Source organism: Caloenas nicobarica, chromosome 1 (assembly GCF_036013445.1).
Source record: "Caloenas nicobarica isolate bCalNic1 chromosome 1, bCalNic1.hap1, whole genome shotgun sequence".
NCBI classification, from domain to species: domain Eukaryota; kingdom Metazoa; phylum Chordata; class Aves; order Columbiformes; family Columbidae; genus Caloenas; species Caloenas nicobarica.
In genome coordinates this window covers 94942571-94956304 of record NC_088245.1, presented here as the reverse complement: position 1 = coordinate 94956304, position 13734 = coordinate 94942571, and positions in this window count along the sequence as shown.

The following is a 13734-nucleotide window of genomic DNA, read 5'->3' as shown; positions in this document are numbered from 1 at the left end:
AGGTTCTGTGCCTGAGGACAGAATATCTGTAATTTAAAATGCACTTCCAGAACAGCAGTCTTTTTGTGCTCTCTTTGCTTCATCCAGAGAGCTGTAGTTTCATGGTCAAGGCAGAATTAAGTCATGGACTGGATGATGCAGAGTGACTCTTTGGTGACAGATGCTCATGCCACAGCCTGGATGGGAAGGTGAGTACTCCGTGGCTATTTTGATCCCCTGAAGCACCAGCAAACTTAAGTAACGAGGCTCGTAAATTCAAAAATTTAGCAAAATGGAAAGGAAACATTTATTACTCAAGTCTAAAACACGACACATTGCCTGAACCATCAGCAAGCGCTCGAGCTGGGCCATGACGAACGGCTGCATGACAGCAAAGAGAAACACAAACATGAGGGTCAGCAACTTCTGGTCAAAGGCATCTATTATGTAGGGAGAATAGTAAGGAACTGGCCCTAGAAAAGAGCAGACATGGATGATACATGTATTTTTAAAGTAAATGCTGGCTGAGAGGTGACAGATAAATATGTATTGTGGACTGTGGCATATCTAGTCGATTATTAAACAGGCTCGGGGTGCCTCAGACTCAAGCTGCTGGGTTGCAATAGCAATGGCAGGAGCACAAATCAATCCCTTCAAAGCCTCAGCTGTTCTATGCATGCCCCATGGCACCCATACTCTTATCATCTGCATCCAGAGGAGGGATCCTATATTCTCTAAACAAATTATGGATGCCATAACTAAGATCCCCAGCTGTGGCCCACTGGAATAACTCTGCTGCACCCAGCTGCACTCAGGTGAGGGTGTATTTTTTTAATCCAAATGTTTATATGCCATACTTTGCTGGTTCTGAATAGCAAAGGCACTGCAAGATAAATACCCACATCATGAAAGTGTTAGTTTGAAACATGCTGGCAAGTATAAACATGTTCTCTCTGGCAAAATTCAAGCAGATAATAGATTACATTTCTGACAATCCAGAAATGTACTGTTGTCCCATCTCAAACCTTAGCAGCCAAGCCTCTAGAGAATAAAAAAGATGTTTAAAAAATATTAGCTCCACTATAATGTCAGAAAATATTTTTGTGACTGACGTGTGACACCTGAAGTCATGAAGTTTTACCACTGGGTGTACCAAACATTTGGGGACAGTAATATATGACCAGGGGTGCACCATACACCTCCTCGCTTAAGAGAAACAGAAAGACACTGAACCTCGATGAGCTTTCTCCTTGCCAGCCATACATCTTGAAGCAAGGTCCTCGCTCCCCTTCTGATCTCATGTGGCCATTTTTCAAGTCTGCCACATTTTTGCTGTTTTCTAAGGTTATTTTAAGAATTACTGTGTCATTCCAAAAAGTGCCCAAGATCTGGAGAAAGCAGCCTGCCACCGGTATGCTTTTGGGGATGCCTCCCCAAGGGTGCAGCATGGGGTGCAGGGCTGGAGCACTGCCTTGTGAGAAGGAGCCAGGTCCTTGGCCAGGTCCCACCACCGCTGCTGGAGTTGTCCCCGGATGGCTCCCCAGTGTCACCTGGGGGAAGAGCTGGCTGCTGTGCTGTGGGAGAGCTGCTGCAGAGATCCAGGCAGCATGCAGGGAGGAAGGCTGTCTGGGTAAGATGGCTTTGGAGCGAAGAAGAAAGTGACTTGAGGTGCAGGTCAGAGGCACTCGAGGTGGAGGTGACACGGGGTGCAAGCACCAGCAGCCTCAGCATCGCACACAGGAGCCCAGAGACTCTGATGTGCCCAGCAGGGACACAACTATTTCAAGTTATGGTAAATAAATCCCACAAGTTTGGGTCAGACGGGCAATATTTGTTTTGCAGTGAGGGGACTGTAAGGCTTTTAGAAAAACTGCATCTCAACTCTGCATGTGATTACAAGGATTGAGGAACTGTGTGGACCTTGCACGTGGATGTACCTCAGGTTTTCAGTTCAAAAGGCAAGTTTCCAGCCCGAACGCAGAGTCTGATGTGACTCCCTCACACACAGGAGGAGGAGGAGAAGGCAGCAGCGGCAGCCCTGGCCGCAGTCGCTATGTTGTGCAAACACGCTGTGACGAGGACCACGAGGTGCGGCCACCCGCCCAGAGCCAAGGGTGCGGGAGTTTTATGGCTGCTGTTACCAAGGGGACTTTTGTTTGTGTCAAGAGATGAACAGGCACCCGCTTCCTTAACCTGATGACAGCAGGAGGGGGTTGGCAGGCGGCAGAGACTGCAACAAATTGCAAAATGCTTGGCAGGTGGCACGCTGGTGGCCAGGTTTTCAGAAGTATGCTCGAAAGTCAACAGATCAGTTTTCAGCAAACCCTGACTTCAAGCAAATACTGAAGCTGGGACTTAGCTTGCTTGAGTGTTTTGCCAAGTGACAGTTTCCACTGGAGCAATATCCTAACAGCGTGTGAAGAGATCCTGGCCTCAACGAGCATCCGATGGCTGCCAGAGATCCCTCTGCAAGCAGGGTCCTGTCCCGCTTGAGGTCTCACTGAGCCCAGCTGCAGACAACCACATTCATTTCTACCTTAAAATTTACGATGACGTTTTTATTGACATGGGGAAAGTTGTTTTTCCTTTTAAATGCTTCCTTTGCTGAACGCTTTTAGAGAAACTGTGGTTTTCACCTGCTCACCACGCACTATTTTCTTTCCCAAATATATAAATTCAGAGCACTGTTCTATCTGTATCTCCCCCTTTTTCCTTCAGTATAACCTATTTTAACAAATTTAACAATATCTTTAGGCATGTTTTCAATCTTCCAAGCTTTTTCCTCAGCATCTGTAACAAACCTTCCATTCTTAATACATTAATCACAGGAGAGATTCAATTAAAATATGATACTTAGGAGAAGGGGGGGAAAAAAAAGGAACAAGAAACCAGCAACAGAGGCCAAAGTTTAGCCTTGGTATGACTATAACTGCTTGTCACTTCTCTGATGTAAACAGAGATTCGAATGCGTTCTCTGAAGCTGAATTTTATCTTCTTCAAAGCTTTACTTAAAAATCTATGTTGACCTACAAGCTTAATATCTGTTCAATGAAAGGCTGACAAAATCCAGCAGCTTTGGATCGGCAGCCACTGGCACGGGTGCTATTCGGCGTGCGCTGCTGCCTGGGTCCTGAGGCTCGGCTGTGGAGCGGGGCTGCTGAGATTTCTCATTTCCAGCTTCCCCAAGGATCTGCTCAAGTCCATCACTGAGTTAAATCACCCTGTGATCTGAAGACTCAGCAAGATTCACATCCTAGAGGAGTAGTCTGCATCACCTCTCCTCTATTAGCAAGCACAAGATTTACCACACCACTGGCAGTCGTACTATTTTCTTTTTCTTTTTGTTTTTCCTTCTTATTTTGTGTGGTTCTTTTCACAGCGGAATACTAGAGATACCTTGTTTATCAATTTATTATGAGGTTTTATAAGCCCAAAATGTCTGATGATAAACTGCTAAATATTACACGAGCTTATAACAGTATTTTTTTCTATATTGGACTTTTCCCAGCAGAGACTTTTTGCACTTTCCTTCTTCCTTCCCATGCCCTTTCTAGATGAGCTAAGATACAAGAAATGCAGCTGAGACTATGAGTGCGGATAATAGAGAGGGAATATGACAATCGAATGGGTGTTTATTCCAGTTCCCATCCCTCCCAAATGTCAGTACATTCAAAAGGTGTCTCCAAAAAATCACAGCTGAGCTGAATGACAGTAATTTACAGCTTTTATTCCTATGATGTATAAGAATATTGTATTTCTAGTAGGCAAAAAACCACCAGGAATTAAAGTGATTTAAGAAAATCTGAATTTAGGGAAATTATTTCATGTGAGAGGAAGACCTGCCCTTTTCTCTTTCCAGTACCATGATATGCACTAAAATCCCTACTGATATGGCACAGCCTTGTGGATTTGGGAAACAAACTGCAGGGATTCTGGGGATATAAAGAAAACACAAATACTGAGAAAGACTCCTCTAGTTGTAGTAACCAAACCAAAAACATCCTAAATACCAGAGGTAAAGATTGAGGCAGCTTTTCTTCACCCACCCCCTCTCTGAGTGCTCACACCTGAAATGATGGCACCATAAAATATTGGAACAGGAGGTTGCCCAGAGAGGTGGTAGATGCCCCATCCCTGGAGACATCCCAGGTCAGGCGGGACGGGGCAACCTGATCTGATTGAGGATGTCCCAGCTCATTGCAGGGGCTTGGACCGGATGACCTTTGAAGCTTCTTTCCAACCCAAACTATTCTATGATTCTGTGATCCCTGGGCCATGCAGCCCCTTCTCCTGTCATATGGACTGCAGAAAAGGGACAGCTGGAAGTTTCCAGGGGGAGCAAGCCCAGGGCACCCATCGTGATCCCCTGCCAGCAGCAGGCACATCAGCAGAGCTGCCCCACCTCTGGAGATGCTCCAGCTCTCTGGCACGTGCGTTACTGAGAGCACCATCTGGACACAGCTCCAGGACACCACGTCTTGGCACAGTCACCCGCCTGCCAAGCAAAGGTTTATCCCTGCACCTAGAGGAGAGTATGTGCTGAAGACATCGCACAATGGGATGTGCTAGAAGGAAGCATAGCACAGTAGGGTAAGGAGCTTGTGATGGGGAAGTATTCACACAGTGCAACAACCTGCTGTTCAACATGCCTCTCTGCTCAGACCTTCACCTACTAACAGAGGTTCCAACATCACCCCCCGCTTTCATGCTCTCAAACCACTTTCAGTGCTCTCAAGTCATAATGCTCGAGCTTAGCCGAAACTTAATCTCTCACAGCATGCCCAATTATAAAGTTGCTTCCAGAAGTCATCCATCATCTTGAGCTTATGTTGCTAAGATAAACCTCTCCTCTCTACTCCCACTTCCGCAAGAGGAGGTCTAGGAAGCACGGTGAAGTGAAGCTCCTCGTGGGCTAGCACAGCACATATGAGCCCACGTATCAGGAGTGTCCACATGAGTGAGATGCAGGTCTCTGGGAATCCAATTAGTTTGTATAAAGACATCCAAAAAGCTCACATAAAGGGACAGGAGAATTTGATAACAACCACAGCACCATTTCCAAAGCCATAAATCTTCTTGCTCCAAATCTCTCTTTCTGTCAAAGGAATACAGGTTTTACAGAATCATAGAACATCCCGAATTGGAAGGGACCCAAAAGGATTGAGTCTAACTCCTGTCCCTGCATGTGACAACCCCACAGTTCACACCATGTGTCTGAGGGTGTTGTCCAGTCTCTGCTTGAACACTGTCAGGCTTGGGGCCGTGACACCTCCCTGGGGAGCCTGTCCCAGTGTCCACCACCCTCTGGGGGAAGAACCTTTTCCTAATGTCCAACCTAAACCTCCTCTGGCACATCTTCCTGCCATTCCTGCCATTTCACTTTTTATTCAGCCTCCAATTTTTAAATCGAATGGACAAATGCACTTGAGTGCATGCTTAGATACACACACCCATCCTAGGAGCTCTATCCAGAATGCCAGCACTGTGACTGAAGGGCCATCCTCCCTTTCTACCACATCAGCATCTATATAGGATCTATGCATATTCTAGCTGCGTTCCCATACTTTTTAAATGGGTAAGCATTAAAAATAATTTACCCACAGAACACATATTACCTGAGAAATGGCATTGTTTTCTTCTACTATACCTAAAAAAACCCAGGCTCACGCCAAACCAAGAAGAAAAATACCCTGTCACTTTTTATATACAATTTAGCCTTCTATTTTCAAAATTGGGCAATCATCTCCTTCCATTTTGCTCAAATGTTTTGAATCAGTAAATTAAAAGTATTACTTTGCAAAGTCTCTGACATCATGCGTTCTCTGCTGGTTTTAATAATTTAGTGAGGATGCTGTAGCACCTACTTTTTTATGCTGACAGATGTCCATGAGGACATCATCTTCAAAATGTGGTATTTTCACAAATGGTTTATTGTCTAAAACATGATAGCTTGTTATCCATCTTCATCAGTCTCACACTGAACCTGGTGCACCTTCCTCATCTTTTCTTCGCTGCATTATTGGTTAATCATAGAATCATAGAATCATTTGGTTTGGAAAATACCTCTAAGATCATTGAGTCCAACCATTAACCTCACACTGTCAAGTCCATCACTAAACTGTGTCCCTGAGCACCATATCTACACATCTTTTAAACGCCTCCAGGGATGGTGACTCCACCACTTCCCTGGGCAGCCTGTTCCAATGCCTGACAACACTTTCCAGAAAGAAATTTTTCCCAATGTCCAATCTGAACCTCTCCTGGTGCAACTTGAGGCCATTTCCTCTTGTCCTATCACTTGCTACTTGGGAGAAGAGACCAACACTCTCCACGCTACAACCTCCTTTCAGGTAGTTGCAGACAGCGATCAGGTCTCCCCTCAGCCTCCTCTTCTCCGGGCTAAACGGCCCCAGTTCCCTCAGCTGCTCCTCATCAGTCTTGTGCTCCAGACCCCTCACCAGCTTCGCTGCCCTTCTCTGCACTCTCTCCAGCACCCCAATGTCTTCTTGTAGTGAGGGGCCCAAAACTAACAGAGGATTTGAAGTGCGGCCTCACCAGCACCGAGCACAGGAAGACAATCACTGCCCTAGTCCTGCTGGCCACACACCAGTGGCCACACTGGTTTCTTTGCTTGTGGCTGACATTTTCTCCAGCTGCTGCTACCCTTGTAGCATGCTCTCATGTTATTAGAAAATCTGTGTATCGCACAACCACCATGGTCTGGTGACAGCCTATGTGCCAGTCCACATGCTCAGAGCAAGGCTGGCCATGGGTGGCTTTGACACCAGCATCCTCTCCGTGGCTGTGCAGGTCCTATGCTGGCATCCACATGAGAGCACCCAGCCTGGACACAAGATCAGTGCCCTCCTCTTTAAAACTCTACCTTTTAGGGATCCTTCCATCCTCTTCGCAGTCACTGTCAAAATGAATAGAGCTAGCTGTGAGAGATTTGCCCTTTCTCAGAAATGACTAACAAAAGTTAGTTGCATCAATATATAATCTCTTCCAATTCTGCTCCTTGTGCCAGAGTTTGTTATTCCTCCACCTCCAGCATCAGTGGAGAAATAGCAAGCTGTGGCATAGGGACTGGCTACGTATAACCACCGACACACTACCATCTCTCTGCACCAGCCCTTTCCCTTGCAGTGCTCACATCTCTCACTCAAATCCCCTGTTGCGTACTGTGTAAACATAAGGTGGTGCCCAGTGTCCCTGTGGTCACTGACAGAAGAGACATCAAGGGATCTCAAGTAATAAAACACCTGGTAAAAGGAGGATGGGAGAGAGGAGATAGGATACAGCTCACTGCATGGGCTCCCCTTCCCAGCCTTTGTGCTAACAGGGTGATACCCACCATGACCAGCATGTCAGGCTTCATGGGCTACGACAGAAAAAATAGAAGAGGCAGCAGGTGCATCTTCCCAAGCATGTCACTGGGTTTTCTGGGTGTTGGGTTGTTTTTATTTGCTTCTTTTGCTGCTGTTGGGCAGCGTGCATCTTCCCTCGCCTAACCAGCCCAAACTCCTCCCTGGTGCACCTGTCCCCGTGATTCCAAAGGCTGTGCAGATTCTTGTGTGGGATCTTCAGCAGCCCTTCTGTGTGCCCCTGCCAACAGCACATTCCTTTCTCTATTACAAGCACGACATATTTCCAAGGGACAGGAGGGAAAAAACCCCTGCTCTACTTGTTTTTCTCAAGAATTGATCGACCTTCCTTCCTCCATTGTTTCTGAGTGGACTGAGAAACACTCCATAAAATAAACCTTTCTCCCAAGCAGCCTTTGAAGAGTGAGCTTTTTGGTTTTTAAAAAACTGCTTTGCAACAGAACACACAAACATGAGTGGTCAGAAGGCACCACTGTGATTGCCCAGCCTGATGTCCTGGGTGGCACAGGGAATAGGCTGTGCCATAGAAGGGTGCAGGGAACTCTTCTTCCCTGATAGAGCTCAGTAATTCATGGGTACACACCTTGCCATATGCCATATTTTGTTCATGGGAAAAGCCTTAGCTTGTGTGCTTTCTTTAAAAAAAAAACAACACCAACAACAAAGCAAACCAAATAACCACGTAAAAGAATTAAAAGCGTGTGTGGGGGGGGAGTTTGCATTGGCAAAAGAATAAAGCAAACCCATGTGAAATGTTTTATTCCTATGGAGTAACTCCTTCCTTCTTGCTTTCAGTTCTCTGGTGTTTTGTGATTTAACAGAGGGGCCAGGAGATCTATTCTACCAACACGGAAAGCACGGCTATTAAAAGACCTGTTAGAGTAATAAAACCACATTGGTTCTCCTCCTTCTTTCTCAGCATACAGGAATAATACAGACATAGCTGTTTTACACAAAGACACAAGACCTCCCCCAGCCAGCTCCCTAATAGAGACCCTCTGCTATATTCAGGAGCACAAACAGCTCAACATACTACCAGAGTTTTAGGCTTGTATCAGCCATTTTTACTGACAGAAGTACAATCTGTATTTTTAACTTAAATAATAGAGAGTATTCATGTAGAACACTTTGGCTAATCACGTTCCGAAGTTCATCTTTTTTGTATGATAGCAGACTAACGTCACTTAGAGCCAAGGGTCAGTAAAGTATTAAAAATTCACTGTGCCTTCCCTTGAAAAGCAATAGAAAAGAAAGCAAAATGTCTTGCTTTAGTTAGAACAAAATTACATTTGATTCTACATGTCACAATTGAAATCATTCTTTAATTTGGTACTGGGAACATTCCTGAAGCTATTTCACAAAAATCATTATACAAGGTCTTTTGGTATTCAGAATGAGTATAAAAATCAACCTTGTTATCAGGTCTCAATGCCTCTAAATTCAAGGAAAAATAACAGGCTTTCATTGATCCTTCCTTGCTTTTTGGAACCATGGATACAATAAATTGTCTATATACGTACACACACAATTTTTGGCAAAGAAAGAACAAGACTCACCTGGAATCACAGCAAGCCCTGAGGAATGGCGCACTTACACCTGCTGCCCCATCAATTAGGCTAATGTAAGCTTGTTCTTGTACAGTGTGGAGGTTAATGGGATTTTAAGATGCAGAAAGTGTTTAGCACTACCCAGAACAAGATCCTTATTCAGCTTTATCTGCTATTCTGAAGAAAACTCACAGGGCCAAGTTAACCAAACAATGAAGGCAACTCTTAATATCAGAGCTGAATGTGGCACAATTTTTGTCCTTTCTGAGCCCATCTATACTGCATGAAGTAGTTACTCTCAGCTGCATATTGTGTGGTATACGCAACAGTGTCATTTCAACAGTTTTATTAAGTTTCTTCAGAAGTTAATAACAAATCTTTTCAAATGTCAGGTTCATCTGAACACAGAATATAGCTATATTTCACGCCTACTTCCAAATATTTTGCCATTAACATGATGAAAAGTACAGTCTGGTTTGGCCAAACACAAGTAATGAGGAAAGTGCATGAAATAAAGAGATTAGGCTGGGATTTACTGGCTTCCTTGAGAATTCCGATGCTGGAAAGACAAAGCAATCATTATGATCATCTATGTACCATGTGCAGAACAGTTTTAATATTGAATATTGAAAGAAGAGAAAAAAAGGAAAGGAGGTAGGGAGTGCAAAGAGATCTAATTAAATATTCTAAGAAAAGCCTGAGCCCTTCCAAGCAGAGATACACCAGCCTACCAGCTGAGACCAGCCAGAACATAAGCAGGTTGATTTCCAGGAGCTGCTCATGTAAGGTGTCATCGGGGCCCCTCAGTCCTCAACACTCCCTTGGCTCTGCCTCTTTTCAGCCCACACCACTCCGCCGAACCGGCTGCAGTCGTGCGCTAACCTGGAGTCACCTCGGATGCAGGGATAACAAGACGATGCCATGTCTCCAGCCCAAGGACCCGTTCGCCCTCCTGGGTCATCCTAGCACGAAGGAGCGGCAAGGATGGAGCGAGATGCAGCTGCTGGAGCCACAGGAGGGCAGCGGGAGGCGGCGGGGAAGGGGAGCATCTTCCCCTGTGTTGCCTCCGCAGCGCTTGCACTGCAGACTCAGGGGCCAGGTTCTCCCTCAACATCCACACAGACCATCCAAGAGGTACAGCCACTGTCAGCACAACCTCAGCCCTCTGAAATTTCCCCAGGCAACGGCGCTCGCATATTTCAGCAATAACTGCTACCTTGTAAACACATTCCACATTCCTCTTGCATTAAAGCCCACAGGCCAAATACAGAGCTGAACGGCCTCTCATCTAACTGCTGTACAAGGCCCATTCTGAAACAGGCCATGTGGTAGGCTTTTAATTGGGAAGGACCTTATTTAGCCTCTTTTGACCTCTCCTAATTCAGTCTCTCTTGGCTTTCAATGAATAATAATTTTCTTGAGCCCAGATGGGAGAGAGATGAGCCATGGGTACTTTCTTCTACCTGAGTAATACTCAGATCACTTCCAGAATAAAGAGCATAAGATTTTTAATGCAAAGTCACAGCAATGCGTGACTACCACAGGGACTTCAGGTAGGAGTCCAGTTAAGTTGGACAGTCTTCCTAACCCAAATAATTTATTATGTTAACAAGCTGGAAGGTTGCCTTCTGACCATGCCACAATAAACAACATTGTTGAGTCCTTTCATCTTTGCTCGAAACTTCCTGCACAATCTGTAAGAAAAACACAACTGGATTTTGCAAATGTAATCGCCCTAATTTTTTGTCATTTACTCCCTCACAACATGTACTTCCAAACTTTTCATTCTTACTGTCCATTCAGGATATATTTGCTGCTTTGTGTTTGAAAGAGAGATACTTTCCTGCAGTTCTTCTCTCCCCCTATACTTGCAGGTCTGTGCTCCAAACCACACTCTGTGCTCCAAAGCAAGGATATGAGCAAATGGAAATAACTGCCGCTTGCTCAGATTCTCATTTTCCCCTTCGCTCCTTTCCTGCAGCAACAACCTCAGTGAAAATAACCTCTGGCAAGTCACTCTGCACGTTTCACCTCCAGTTGCCACTTAGACTCTCAGACTTTTGGAAGTCAATACCCTGAATGCAGTTAAATAGTTTTTACTGCTGCCTTGTCAGAAGTCAAGAGCCAAGTCTCCAGTGCTCCCTGCACCACAAGCCCACTCATTCCCATGGACTGGGAAGCAGAACGCACTTGCATGTGCCAATTCGTCCAGGACAAGTAACAGTGAACATGTGTGCTCATATATTCAGAAGATTATATGCAAAAATGTTACATGCAGAACAAAACAAAGATGGGCAACCGGAGAAAGTACAAGAAAGGACAGCACTGAAGAGCTCAAACCTTCCCTGACAGTATTTATAACAACAGTATGGGACATGGTCACTGGGAGGGCTGCTGCTCCTTATCTATCCAGAGCAGAAGCAGAAGATGCTGCCAGCCACAGTGTCACACTGATTGTGCATCCTCTCTCATCTGCAAAACAGATGGATCCAGCCCTGACAGCACTTTCGTCTTAAGCCAGTGCAGAAGGATGGGTAATAAACATGGCTATGCGATGCTGCTACTCCTTAGGTTTGATTTCCTAAGGAAACAACATTTTACAGGTGGGTACAAAAGTACAGAGAGATTAAATGCTTTCCCTGATGTCCTTCAAGGAGTATCTCATCTCCATCTCAGCTCCAGGCCTGTGCCTCAGTCCAGCTTTGCTGGAGCTGATGGTACAGACTGGGGTGCCCTCTCTGGTCCAGTGCCCAGCTCCCCATGGCACCCCATGGTGTAGTGGAAAGCAGGAGGCAAAGGGAACTGGATCCCGCTCCCTGGATCTCTCTTGGAAGGGGTCCCATGGGCCACTGGTGGGGAATACACTGGGAGAAATGTCCCCCTTTTCCCACAGCACCACTTGCCCTCAGTCTCTTCTCATTTCTGCCACTGGGGCAGATATTCTTCCTGTCCTCCTCTCAGGAGCATTTCCCTTGTGAAACCCCTCGCTGGTTTATGATCTCTTTGGCAGAAAACTCTCATGTGCACATTGCCCCTGGCTGCATCACCCTTTAGGTGATGGAGGAAAGAAGACACATCAGATATTAATAGGTGTAAATCACCTTACTGCGAGGAGACGTCTCTCCGGGGAGGACAGAGGGAAGCCAGGGTTACTTAGCAGCTCATGGGTAGGTGCTCTGCATTCCCAACCCCACTGTCCTCCCCCCCATGCCAAGTAAGTTCCAAAGGCTACATGGGAACCTGGAAATTATGTTTAAAAGGGGCAGAAAGGAAAAGACCCATTTGGGGACTTATCCCATTTGTCCCCAGGCTCCCTTCTTTGAATACACCATGAATGTTTTACTTCCATACTCAAAGCCCGATGAGATGCACATTATTAATTTATGACGATGACAAGATTATTATGGTTAATTTAATATGTGCAGGCACTTAACTAACTACTGTTGGGAAATATTTGTCATTAATTCAAAAATTTCCTGCCAGCAATTAGGCAGATATAGCTCAAGTGAGCTGCAGAAATCCAGCATGACATAAAGAGCTCTCATCTGCCATCACCTTTACATGTGACTGTACAATACTTGAACACTGCCTGATTTAAATGAGCACAACAAAATGTGCTGCAGCTTTAGTAAATTAAATGGCATTGGCATTCAAACACTAGAAAAATCTAACTTAAGAGGAAGCTCTTTCAGATGTAGGAAGGGGAGCAGAGAGGCATGAAACCTCCCCGTGGAGAGCGAAAGGGCCACCACTGGGAGAGAGGGTGGCAGAGAAGCATTCCTCACTAAAGCTCAGAAAGCAAAACCGTGTGAGCGAAAGCTGCTCGTGGTGGGCTTTCTGCCCACCTCCTGTGGGTCTGCCATGATCCCAATCAAGGTAGGTGGCGCAGAGTGAAACCAACAAAGTGGCTTCATTCAGGGGCAACCTGTCATGCATGGCACAGCCCTCCAGGCCATCCCACCCCCCACCCCAGCCACTCCTGGAGAGGGAACTCAAGCTGCTGTTTCGTTTGCTTTCCCAGGGTGGCAGGCAAAAAAATCTGTGTGTACAGAGCCAGTTACAGCAACAAATTGAAATTCCTGCCCAAAATGGCCAGTTTCATGGCACCTTTGCAGGGGTCCTAGTACTTCTTGGCTTTTTCCGATCCCTTGGGTAGGTTCAAAGTAACAGAAGAGATGCTCAGCAGCCATCCAGTGTCTCACAGAGTTTAGTGATGAATCATTTTGCTCACAAAGGCTCTTTAGCTCTGTGTTTTTGCAAGTCTTACCACTATCAGGTACAACCCACCTATCAGCCCTCCCCAGCACAGGGCCTGGCCTTTTTCAGTTCTCTCCTGAGGAACAGCATGTTTTGGTACACCTAAATCTTTGAGCTTCACATACGCCTCTCAGGATAAAACTTCGGAACATACTACGAGAAGGGACTTCCTGAGCATTTATTTAGTCCTCTGTTGTTGCTGGCAAACACTCCATATAATCCTTTCACAGGCTGATTAAAGTCTTATTTGGAAAACATTTCAATTTTTCCCATCCCTTTGACTGAAATGGTATTCCAGAAATTTGTAACTCTAATGGTTAGAAGTTCCTGGACTCAATGGCCAGTTTATACCTGTTTATTAATGGTTGAACTCAATGATCTTAAAGGTCTTTTTCAAGCAATACGATTCTATGATTCTATGATTTTTGTCCCAATGCAATCCTTTTCTTTAGGCAGCTTTTCTCTCTTGCCAGGGGTATTTAGAGAGGACCACTGTCGCCCCTTTCATCCTTCATCTGTGAATCCAAACAAGCCGTGGTGCCTTAATTTCCTCCCAGAGGAAAGCT